This window comes from Haliotis rufescens, unplaced genomic scaffold (genome assembly GCF_023055435.1).
Source record: "Haliotis rufescens isolate VD_foot unplaced genomic scaffold, xgHalRufe1.0.p SCAF_7, whole genome shotgun sequence".
NCBI lineage: Eukaryota > Metazoa > Mollusca > Gastropoda > Lepetellida > Haliotidae > Haliotis > Haliotis rufescens.
In genome coordinates this window covers 30,542,025-30,554,571 of record NW_025964361.1, presented here as the reverse complement: position 1 = coordinate 30,554,571, position 12,547 = coordinate 30,542,025, and the positions used below count along the sequence as shown (strand labels likewise).

The window sequence follows — 12,547 nt, the reverse complement described above, 5'->3', positions numbered from 1 at the left end:
TCCATGATCATTAGAAATATCTGCCAAATGCGGCGTCCATTGCACGGTTTCGACGTATGTGTATGAATCACTATCAAAAAGTGATGATACAAGTTGTTCGCAAATAGGTGAGCATATCCTGCCCCATCTGTGGCACCCGCCACAAACACTTGCACAGGCAAGTCAATTGTGCACCTGAGAAAACACGGGCACGCTTCAAAACAGGAAATTGCATCAGACATCCTATTTTTCACCGATTCGTCAGTTTGGGAAATGTCCTCAACATGTCAACCATAAAACCGTTTGAAAGCTTTACTAAGGCATTGAATGTTCTAAACCTGATTAATGTCGTGTGACGCTCTTTGAATCTCCGTAGAAAGAGTATTGTTGTCCACCGTATTTCTTTGAAGGTAATGAATGTCACCAGCAGAAACACCAGAAGCAGTGCTCCAGGCGCCCGGTTAACGTCGTGTTCCACCCAAAACTACATGTACATGTTCGATAAGTAAATGTTTGCTCAGAGGAACCTGCGTGTTAGATTTCTATTAAGTGTTTATCTCGACCCAAGATGATAAACAAATGCCTCCCGCTCCGAAGACGATGTAATAAGAAAACGGAAAATAACTCATGGTCATGATTAAAGTGGAACAATGATTATCAATACATTGTTCTATTGTTAAAATCTACCACTGACTGTTAGAAAGGAAGGCCTGGGGAGACACCATCGATCTCGTTAAGATCTCTCCAGAATATTAAATCCTCGGTGGGCTCGTATTTCGTTTACAACAAATGACAGCGCCGGGTGCGTAGTGGTTCATTATCTATGCATACATATACACATGCAAGGACGTCTGCAATCTGGACATGGGTACGATGTTTCAATATGAAGGTAAGTGCTTAACAATATATATGGGGAGTAGAGCCATTTATTATACACAGCGATAGCGGTCGGTGGCAACAAGGTTTCACAGGGTAGGTGTACATCAGCGTATGGCAGTGGGCTATTATAGTGTGGTGGATGTCATATGTCATGAGGATGAGGTTTTCATTAGAGCTGGTGTGTCTGTTGTTCAACGTCGTAATCAGCAAAATACCAGCTTTATGGTCTGCAGCGTCTGAATCCAGTGAGAGAGATCATGAGCAACTATCCACGATGGGGACCACGGAATTCCCACGGGGATGGTGGATGTTTCATGGGTATTACGTAGCAGGAACACTACAACTATCCTATATCAGCATGTAGGCCTGTTGGTGAATCAACATGGTCCGTATTTAAACACGTTTGTTCCTCATTGCAAATGTCTTTGTATACATAGAATTGTAAAAATAGAGACACTTTATGGACAACTTCTCTATTTACTGTAAAGGCGACGTTTCGGTATAGATCCTTTCACCGTTGTCACACAGGGACAACGATAGATTTTTCTACTTTATCATCCGCCAATTTCTAAGTAAAGCCGATTAAACAATTCATAGAATTATACCGAATATGAATTCATGACGCCACCGCTTCTACGGTCGCTGCCATATACTGTTGTAAGAAGGAAGGAATAGTGTTATTTCATTGCCATTTCATTTCCTCTAACAAGAACCTAAATAGATGTTTTAGTTGTGTGTCTTTTCTATACATGTATTGACATGAAAATAATTCGCGCCTGGCTTCCGTAACGAAATATATCCTTGATTTATTCAAGACGGTTGATTGACAAGTTATGACCCTCATATGGAAGAAATTGCGTTATCTTTTGAAAAAGGGAAATTTGTTGTTGTGGACATTACATGATGTCAGAGCGGTATATCCACAATACTATGAGTCAGTTGAGTCGCTGCATTTTCCTCAAGTTTGTCCATTTTCCAAAGGTTCCAGACCTCTGTTTATTTCCCTGACTTGTCACAACAAAACGATATTCTCAACTGACTCTTCTCAATTGACTCGTCTATGTGAATCAATCTTCGAAAATGTTTCATGCTGGAGGTAGGTGTGTTAAAACTTCAGTCACTTGCTCATCATGACTGAGTTTTGCTTTAAAGCACTGCATTACTTGCTGAACATACATATCGGAGCAGTTGTTAATTATCAAATAGAATTTTGAAAATCGAGCCACTTTCAACAAACGGCAAGTCAGCTTATTAAAAGTAAGTGTAAGTTGAGCATAATGATCGATATAAATGCTATAATAAGAACTGATTTTTTTAAACATTATGGCTGTTTTATTATTCTTTGGAATGTAAACTTGATTACTATTATGTAGTGTCAGATTGTGTGCTTCGTTCGATGAATACATGCTGACATTTACTTAAATTTTCATTTGATAGGCTCCTTAATTGACCTACATGTATGTGTATGTGCGTGCTTGGCGTCATCTGGGGTAATTAATTAACACATATAATATATTTCGCGGGAACTAATCATATTTGAGGCATCGCATAATGTAGTTCTAATCAGGCGAGTGGTGAGGATGTAATAATGGTCTTACCCTCATGAAATAAAACATAATCTTGTTCAACCAAATCAGGGTTAATCATGGGTTGAAATGAAGGAAACACCGTCCTGACACTGTAGTTTGTCCTTGGAGAACTGTTTTCATTAATTTATTGTATGAGTTATAGTAGGAGTTATAGTGCAGTCTGTTATAGTAGTTTATGTAAAACATGAATGTACGACTACATTTAATACGGCATTTCACATCTTTCTGATGCTAATAAATAATCAACGCAAATTGCTCTGTCCAAGATTTCGTTGGTAACGGTCAAAGGTTTGTTTAAATGAAATTAGCGCCATCCTTTCTTGTAAATATATTATACTGCAATGGAATTATTGTAAATATCTCTTGGCGAGGGCATTCTCGACAAAACTTGTGCCAATTTATTTTCCATTAGGTGAAAAAAATATGTTCAAGAATAAGTTATCTCGGTTATCTGCCGAAACAGATTCTACTTGGCGTAAAAGTCAAATTATTGATACAAATTTTATGAATGGATTTTTGAAAATCAGTGATGACACCAGGTGTTCGCGGAAAGGGTGGGCGTATCCTGCCCTACTGGTAGCACCCGCCACTCAAACAATGTACATACAAACGTAAGTGTTTGATTGTTGTCAAACTCCGCACCCAGAAAACCTCCTGCCTGTAACACAATCCTTCAAGACATCTGAAGGGAAGAATGTAGTTATATTTAAAATAAGCCTTTATAGATTAATTTCATCATCATCCCAAACTGTGTGATGTCATATCCTGAATTCATTTAACTTTGTGACGAAGAGCAACATATCTCAAAACATGTCTTTTATTTGAATCTTTATTAAAACTAACGTTTTGACCATCTTATCAAGCAGGCAGGAGACAGTTTGTGTAAATACAATACTTCATATCAAAGATCTACTTGTATGTCATTATTATTTATCAAAGGCGGCACAGGTGGTTCAATCGTCAAAGGCGCAGCAATTATCTTGGCAGAGTCCCTTTGGCATGCCAGAAAACGACGATACATGGTTCTAATTCCGATTCGCACCGATAATATTTTTAGGTTTGTCAGCACCATACCCGTGCCCGCTCACATGGTAAAAACGTCTAGAGGCATTCACCCCGGTACAACTAGTTGGTACAACTAGTTGGTACAACTTGTTGTATGCAATCAGTTGTACGAACTGAAGTTGTATACAACTCGGCATTTACACGGCGGCGAGTTGCAAGCAACACGGATCTCGCGGATCTCTGACCAATGACTTATGTAAATTCACCGCTGGTTGCCGAGTTAATGTTCAGACGTACAGTTTTGAAAAATTAACGCTGTGTGAAAATTGACATCGCGCGACTCTGAGCTAACCTCTGAGTTTGCAATCTTTTGGAGTTGTATAGCATTAAATTTTATACCCCATGTGTTAGACTAAAGACAATATGAAAAGCTGTAAGTGATAGATGTTGTCCACGTTCCTGTTTTGCTGACGAAAAAACATGTAATATGTATGTAACATCGATAAAGTACTGTGCGACAATAGAGTTTTATTTGACAGCTTTATATAAACTGTGAGCGAACAAGATTCTGCCTTATATCCGAACGACATAATTTTAATTATGCTGCAGAGTATTACGTTCACAAAGCATCTTATTGGAAGAATCTGCGTTTCACGACACGATCAATGTCAATTTCTATGTCCAAACAAACAGCAGATTATCAAATGTGTCGTAAATTGTATGGCATTTTAGAAAATATTAAACAGTAAAAGATACATGTACCTGTTTTGGAGCAGTGAAATGTTTTTACTGGGCGAAAATATTTTCAAGATGTATTCAAAAATTATTAAGATTAAGATAATTAATTAAGATTGAAACAGTATACTACTTCAGGAAATGAATTGCGTGTACTCATTCACCCGCGCCTCAATAACTAATATGTACAACGATGTTGACGTATAATAATATGACTAGCCTAGTGGTTAAAGCGTTCGCTCGTCACGCAGAAGATCCGGGTTCGAATCCCGACATGGGTACAATGTGTGAAGCCCATTTCTGGTGTCCCCCGCCGTGATATTGCTAGAATATTGCTAAAAGCGGCGTAAAACCAAAGTCACTCACTCACTCACTAATAATATGCCACTGCCGGTAACCCCCCTTCACAACAGCGTGTTCACTGATATCGGTACGCGGCATATTCAGGGTTAGATTTTCCTTGATGCAGGGATCGCTTACATACCTAAATGAGTCAAGTATGTTAAATAATCAGACTCAATCTGAAATCAGCATATTCTTTTTGTTTTTTTTATGATTCAATTCTACCCTTAAGACTAGACTATGTGGAAAGGCAGGGCAATGCCGTCGTCAGTGTGCGTGATTTTACGTCAGTCATGGCGTCAAGTGGAACAATTTCTGTTGACTTTTCCAAATCATTGTCAAAGTATCTGATGATTATTTATCAATTCCTGCATACGATTAATGGTGTTTTGACAAAGAGCAGACACCCGATAGTTTTGTTATTGAACCTCCCGTTATTGAACTATCCGTTATTCGAATAAATAATCACATTGAGAATTGGTAAAATGCAAACGTGGCGATATTTTCTTTGTACATTATGTTCAGATGTCGTACGTACATGTGCGTAATATTTGCCTAAAATAGTTGTTAATGGCATCACATGGCAGATACTTTCCCGCAGAATCGAAAACTGTGACGTGTTTTTTGTGTACGTGATGTATTTTGAGTTTTAGAAACGTTTTATGGACCTAATTGCATCTAGCCCAACAGTGCATAGTCACTTTGCCTGTCGTTTCAAACAACACCGTGAAAGGTTTAACCTACAGAATTGCATGCAACTAGCTGTACCGTGTGATTGCCCCTTAGACACGCATCACCTCTGTCTCTTCTTCAGCGTCAAGCAAACACGACATAATTCATCTGAAATGCTGTTCAAAACTGCGTATAATCCAACTCTTTTTCATTCATGGGAATTAACACCTGGCTACATTCAATAGTAAATGTTTCCAATACACAATATGTTTGAAAGACTGGCTTTTTCGAAATAGAAGAGTCTGTTGTTCGATACCGACTTTATTATGATCGCCTGTTTATGAATCACTATCAAATGGTTATGATAGTAGGTGTTCTTTAAATAGTAAATGTTTCCAATACACAATATGTTTGAAAGACTGGCTTTTTCGAAATAGAAGAGTCTGTTGTTCGATACCGACTTTATTATGATCGCCTGTTTATGAATCACTATCAAATGGTTATGATAGTAGGTGTTCTTTAAATAGTAAATGTTTCCAATACACAATATGTTTGAAAGACTGGCTTTTTCGAAATAGAAGAGTCTGTTGTTCGATACCGACTTTATTATGATCGCCTGTTTATGAATCACTATCAAATGGTTATGATAGTAGGTGTTCTTTAAATAGTAAATGTTTCCAATACACAATATGTTTGAAAGACTGGCTTTTTCGAAATAGAAGAGTCTGTTGTTCGATACCGACTTTATTATGATCGCCTGTTTATGAATCACTATCAAATGGTTATGATAGTAGGTGTTCTTTAAATAGTAAATGTTTCCAATACACAATATGTTTGAAAGACTGGCTTTTTCGAAATAGAAGAGTCTGTTGTTCGATACCGACTTTATTATGATCGCCTGTTTATGAATCACTATCAAATGGTTATGATAGTAGGTGTTCTTTAAAAAGTGAGTGTATCCCATTTCAAACACATGTCAAAATAAGAAATTGCCTCGGACATAATTTTTTGTCACTGATCTGAGTTAAACATGTATCTTACATGTATGACTACTTAGGTATGCCGGCGTCCCCTTTTCAATAATGTGGTTAACTCTAATGAGTCTGCAGGTTAAACTTAAACGCAAAATCTCCCGTCAAGTTACTTTTGTGATATGTCATTTTCTGCAAATCTTGTATTTGCATTACACAGCTTTGTACGGTGTAGTGTGTACACAAACGCGATCAAATTACGATGTTATGACACAATCCTTCATCTGTGCTTAAATCACGGATACAATTTCTCCATAATCCTTCTTTGCCTCCTCCTCATCTTCAAAACATAATCATTTTCGTCGGTGTATTTATGTTTCTGATCACTTAATTATTTGACAAGATGCTTTATCTGTGCAGTTTCGCTCATACTAATTCCCCATAATTGTGATTTATATTGCCACTATAAAATGTAATGTGCGTGTATTGATATCTCTGATCACTATTTATATCCAAATAATGAACTTTGTGTTATTAATGTCCGTTGTAGGCTATGGAATAAAATATCATACAAATCCGTATAATTGAAACATTATGAATAAATAATGCAGTGTACGAGCAACATGCATAACAATTTAGTGATTTCTTCCAAGCAATGTCTTCAATTTCGTGGTTGGCGTTCTGAGATGAAAGATTTAAATTGATAAAATGTAGTGCTCCAATTAGATGCTTTCTTCTAAAGGTTTAGTATATTCATAGTACTGTATTAATTTTTCTTACCAGTGCCACCTTTCAAATAAACAATCAGGCCGGTGGTATTCTTTATATAATCGAACAGTGAGTGCTTCCGTTCGCAATTTCAAAGATATGTAAATATCGCGGACACAGACAATAATATATGACGCACATGGACACTGCGTTCTTTCTGTGCACAATGCGTACCCATTACGTCAATGGTCTTCCTTGCTGAGTTTCCGACTAAAATTAAACAATGTTTCTTTGATCATCCAGTTTCTGTCAGTCAGTCATTTCACAATGACATGTTCTTGGCAGATGCAAGACCAGATAATACATGTGTTATAGTCTATAGCTGAGGTGAAATGTGATAAATGTCGCGTTCAAGATTATTGCACGTGTACGTGCGTGTGTCTGCTTGTTTGTTTTTTTAAATTTTTATTTTGTAGTGCTAATTCCACTGAGATACCATGCCGCAGTTTAACATAGAACTCAGAAAACTGGTCTTCAACTCTTCGGGCAAACGCGTTATCCACAAGTCTCACATGCCAGAAGCATAACTCTACAATATGTTAATGAGGAATTTAGTTGCACATTTATCTCAGTTGGTCATTATGGCTTTATGTAATAACACACTTCATCGTCCCCCGACTAAGGCTTATTACCACACGGTCTGGTACTAATAGGGGGCAAAAGTCAAAGGCGCCGCTATTCGCTGTGCAGAGTTGCGTCCCGTGGGCACACCAGAAACCTATGATTGTTGGTTCGAATCCCGGTTCGCCCCGATTATGTTTCTAGGTTTGTCAGCACCATACCCGTGCTCCTGGGTTTCACCGAAGTGGTAATCGTCTGAGGCCTGCATCACTTCGGGCTTTCCTCCCACATTAAGCTGACACGCCGTGATATAACTGGAATACTGTTAAAAGCGGCATTAAACCCAACTCACTCACTCACTCTGGTACTACTAGAATGGGAGCATATCGATATGCAGTTCCGTCATATTTCGGCTTTCAAAATAAGTTCTGGATGATTTCACCTTAAACAGACTCCGTGTATTTTTGTGTCAAGTTCGCACACCTGCTATGTGTTATCATCAATTATACATTTTCCGCAGTCGACTATTGATTAATGGTATTATGCCAGAACATGACCAATCATTAAATGCAAGAAAACATGATATACAGTGTAGGTGAAAGGCAGCCGTCAAACCCCAACAATACTGCATATTTTACCTGAACCACCACCACACGTTATGAATAATGATTTTTAAAACTAACAATGGTTTCCAAAACACAGCTGTGACATGCCAGCGGAAATAAAGGCTCATGGAATCTATTTAGTCGATCTTTTGCACCTAAGCATGACCAGGCCCGACTGTACATGATGTAGAAATACCTTTAACTTTCAACCTAATGGGACTTTGTGTAGTTTTCAATGAGCCTCAACATGACAATCACACAAACCCGTTAAGCTGTCAGGCTTTCTATGATTTTGCTTTGGTCACTCTCATCATGAATGACGGTACCATTATCTTGTGGACTGTATTTGTATATAAGGAAAATTATTCAGACAAGTACTTACAATTAGTGCAAAATATACCATTGTCCTTGTAGTCTTGTAGGGAAAGAAGACACACGTGAATAGCCTATGCCAACCCGCTTTCATACATAAATATTCCTCTGTTAATTACACTGTTTATTCGCACTAACCACAGCATTAATTACCCTACTTGAAGCAGAGGTATTTACTTAGTTAATACCGTTACTTTATTCTGGCTCAGATACAAATTATAACCAAGGTAATTTAACTCCTAAGAAATGGTGGTCCGTGGTCTAGTGCTAGAGCGTCCGCCCGGCCGCGTGATACCAAACGACGTTAAAAGGTGGTGCTTGTTGTTACCCTGACTGGCGCGTGATATTAAGGGGTTAAAACAAGGACTGGTCGGCCCGGAGTCAGTATACTGTTTCAAAGTGTGGTATTCATGCTAAACTGTGGCATAGTATCTCAGTGGGCTAGCACCATAAATCGGCATCAGTCCGGACTAGTACATGTACAGGCAGATTTCAATATCCTGTATGTCCTCCATTCACGAAGTACTGTGCCTTGTACCTATTGTCCATTGACAAAATGAGAGTACGGGTCACACTTTGGGGAATGTAGTACTCGGAGATCCAAATAGTCCCATCAGTGTTATATTGGTTTCAAAGTTTACGGTTGTGCGGGCAATGGTAGGACCTGTTCTTACGACGTTAACTGTAATTACGCGATAAAATGTAAGAAGCTGCGGTGAATTCTATAATAACACTGCGGTAAATAGTATCATAACTGAAATCCGGTGAAGTGTATTAAAACCAGTGCACATTGTAACAACTCATACTGCGGTAAATTGTACAAACCTTGACGTAAACTGTAATGAAATAGTATTCATTTGCCAGTACACAAGGAAACCTACATGAACATGAACAGTTCTTCATTGCTGGGTAAGGGGGCACGGGTGGCCCAGTCGTCTAAGGCGCCGCGATTCGCTGTGCAGAGTTGCGTCTCTTGGGCACGCCAGAAACCTATGATTGTGGGTTCGAATCCCGGTTCGCCCCGATTATGTTTCTAGGTTTGTTAGAACCATACCCGTGCTCGTGGGTTTCACCGAAGTGGTAAACGTCTGAGACCTGCATCACTTCGGGCTTTCCTCCAACATTAAGCTGACACGCCGTGATATAACTGGAATACTGTTAAAAGCGGCGTTAAACCCAACTCACTCACTCACTCACTCATTGCTGGGTAAGCCATACTCTGCGTGCTTGACACAACTGACATCGCAATTGACATGTTGTTGCGTGAAAACAACACCTATTGCAGACCGTTGTCTCTCTGACCTGCCAACAGAGGGTTAGATGGGCACGTGCAAGGTGCAGAAATGTACTGTTTACTGACGAGTCCCGTTTCCTACTCACACGTGCTGATAGGCGCGCACGTGTCTACATACGTCGGGGTTAACGTTACGCCCCCAACTGTGTGCAGCAGGTTGTCCCATTTGGCGGCGGGAGTGTCATGGTATGGGCCGGAATTCATCACGATGGTAGGACGCCTCTCGTGCATGTGGCAGGTGCATTGACAGGTGTGCGTTACAGAGACTTGATCCTACAGCCTTACGTTTTTCCTCACGTCAACGTTCATGGCGGAAAGTTCAAGCAGGACAACGCTCGACCGCATATTGCACGTGTTTGTCAGGACGTGTTACAGCACAACAACATCAGACATTACCTTGGCCAACCCGGTCACCAGATTTGTCCCCGATTGAGCATCTGTGGGACGAATTGGATCTACGCGTTCGCAGAAGGAATCCACCGCCCCAAACACTTCCGGCGCTTCTTGATGAACTTCAGCATGAATGGCAGCACATCCAACAGCGTGTAATTGACAACTTGCATCTATGGGTCGTCGGTGTCAAGCGGTGATTGATGCACGTGGTGGGCACAACCGACACTGACATTTTCTGTACCCCTGTGACATTAACTGTATCGTGTACGTTTGTCTGTCTAGGTGACACGATTAATGTTTTGAACATTGTGTACAATGATGTTTAAACAGTGTTTCAATTATGATTTCTGTGTCCTATTTTGAAACAATCGCATTATATTACATTTTGAAAGTCAGTGTCAAGTTTCTTTTTTTTGAAGAGTATATATTCTGCACACTCGTATTAGTAATCTTTCACAGGCTCATTCGTATTATGTATTTTGACTTAATCGATAGTTTTATCGGTGCGACAAAACAATCCGATCAACTTGAAGTCATGATCTGATAAATATGCTCATTAGGGTCGCCCGCAGAAAGTAGTTTTTATCATTTTCTATACATGGATGTATAGCCTACTTGCAACATCGAAATATATGTTTCCACAGTTTTTATCTGGTCTTTTTCCAGACGTATGCGTGCTTATGTAAAACTACATTCATGTAAGTATTGAGGCTTTTCACCCAGGCATTCTATTCATATCATATCTGAAACTAAAGCGAATATCTATCTATAGATAGGTAGATAGATAGATAGATAGATAGATAGATAGATAGATAGATAGATAGATATAGATATATATCGATAGATAGATATAGATATATATATTTATCATCCAAAACTGGCTCCCACAGGAGATATCGCTTGGATGAGATCAAGCGATATCTACACTGTAGATATCGCTGCAATGAAATTACATCACAATGCTTTGCAGACCATTGTGACGTCACCGGTTACCATGACGTCACAATCATATGACATCACGAATAGCTCTGCTACTGAAGCTGTTAGCAGTACCTTTTACACTGAAGACACTGCTAATCACATGCTAATTACTGTCTACAAATTGAAAAAGTTGGAAGAATGATGTTGGATGATAAATAAAATCTCACCCTCGTGTCTTTTGACATCAAATATATCAACACTCGTTGATAAAAGTGGCAAAAATCCTCGGCATGCCTCGGAATTTTTCCACTTTTATCAACTCGTGTTGATATACTTGATATCAAAAGACACTCGGGTGAGATTCTCTATATATATCTAATATATATATGTATATATATAGAGATATAGATAGATAGATAGATAGATATAGATAGATAGATAGATAGATAGATAGATAGATAGATAGATAGATAGATAGATAGATAGATAGATAGATAGATATATATTATATATATAATTTATATATCAAAATACGCTCAGTTAATAATCTCTCTATACCATCCCGATTTTCCTTTACACTGTTTGTATTTATTTGTTTTTTTGGATAATAGTCTAGTATTCAGGGGATCGAGTCTGTACTTGAAGGTAGATGTTGCAATGATGCGTATTAAACGTTGTGCTGTCAGTAGAACAGTTGCATGTGTGTGTAACACCAGTATTGATTGCAAACACGCACTTGTCACGGAATGATTTAACCAGAAGTCCCAGAAGAGTATGACTGTGGAGAACTTACTTTGACATTGCGCATTGTTTGACACCTATGGGAAAAACAATGTTTTCCCTCTTGCGTTAAAGTAATATTTCCTCTCATCACAGTTTTTGTGGTATAGAAAATGAAACAATACCTAATGGAGAGCTTGCCATTACTTTGCATCTTGTGAGATACGTATTGATTCTTTTCTTTCGTATCTGTAGTATTAACGCGTAAACAAAACGATTACGGGCTTGTGAGTCTGCTCGGCCAATGGATGTGGAAATGGCCACATTCACAATAAATCACTATATACCCACCTCAACATCGGGAAAACAACAGTAAAAATGCGCCTAGTCCCTCAAAATGATAGAATGATAGAATGGACAGCGTCAGTATATCTTAATAAAGTTCCTGAAACATCTTCATAACCAAAATGAATCTCAATGAAACTATCTTATTTGATTCAGTAAATGTGATTTGACTGATCTCTAAACACTTCCGCCCTATTACTTGTCTGAATACACAATACAAAACATTTACAGGGTGTCTTACAGGTATTGTGTCATCATATTGCGCATCAAATGACATTATTTACATGGAGCAGAAAGGAGCCAGAAAGGGATGTTGGGGTTGTAAGGATCAACTACTATACGTACTTAGGGATGCAGATTAGGGACAAACTCCAGAATGCCCATATCAAGGACAAA

At 38.8% G+C, this 12,547-nt stretch overlaps 1 protein-coding gene across 1 annotated transcript in view; it reads left to right on the top strand.

Moving 5' to 3' along the window:
- Positions 1 to 742: 742 nt before the first annotated feature.
- The window catches only part of LOC124148135 (fibropellin-1-like), a 55,873-nt gene continuing 44,068 nt past the window's right edge, over positions 743 to 12,547 (top strand). The window contains exon 1 of the mRNA XM_046519098.2: positions 743 to 868. The gene's annotated coding sequence lies outside the window, so the exon portion shown is untranslated. The remainder of the gene's footprint in view (positions 869 to 12,547) is intronic.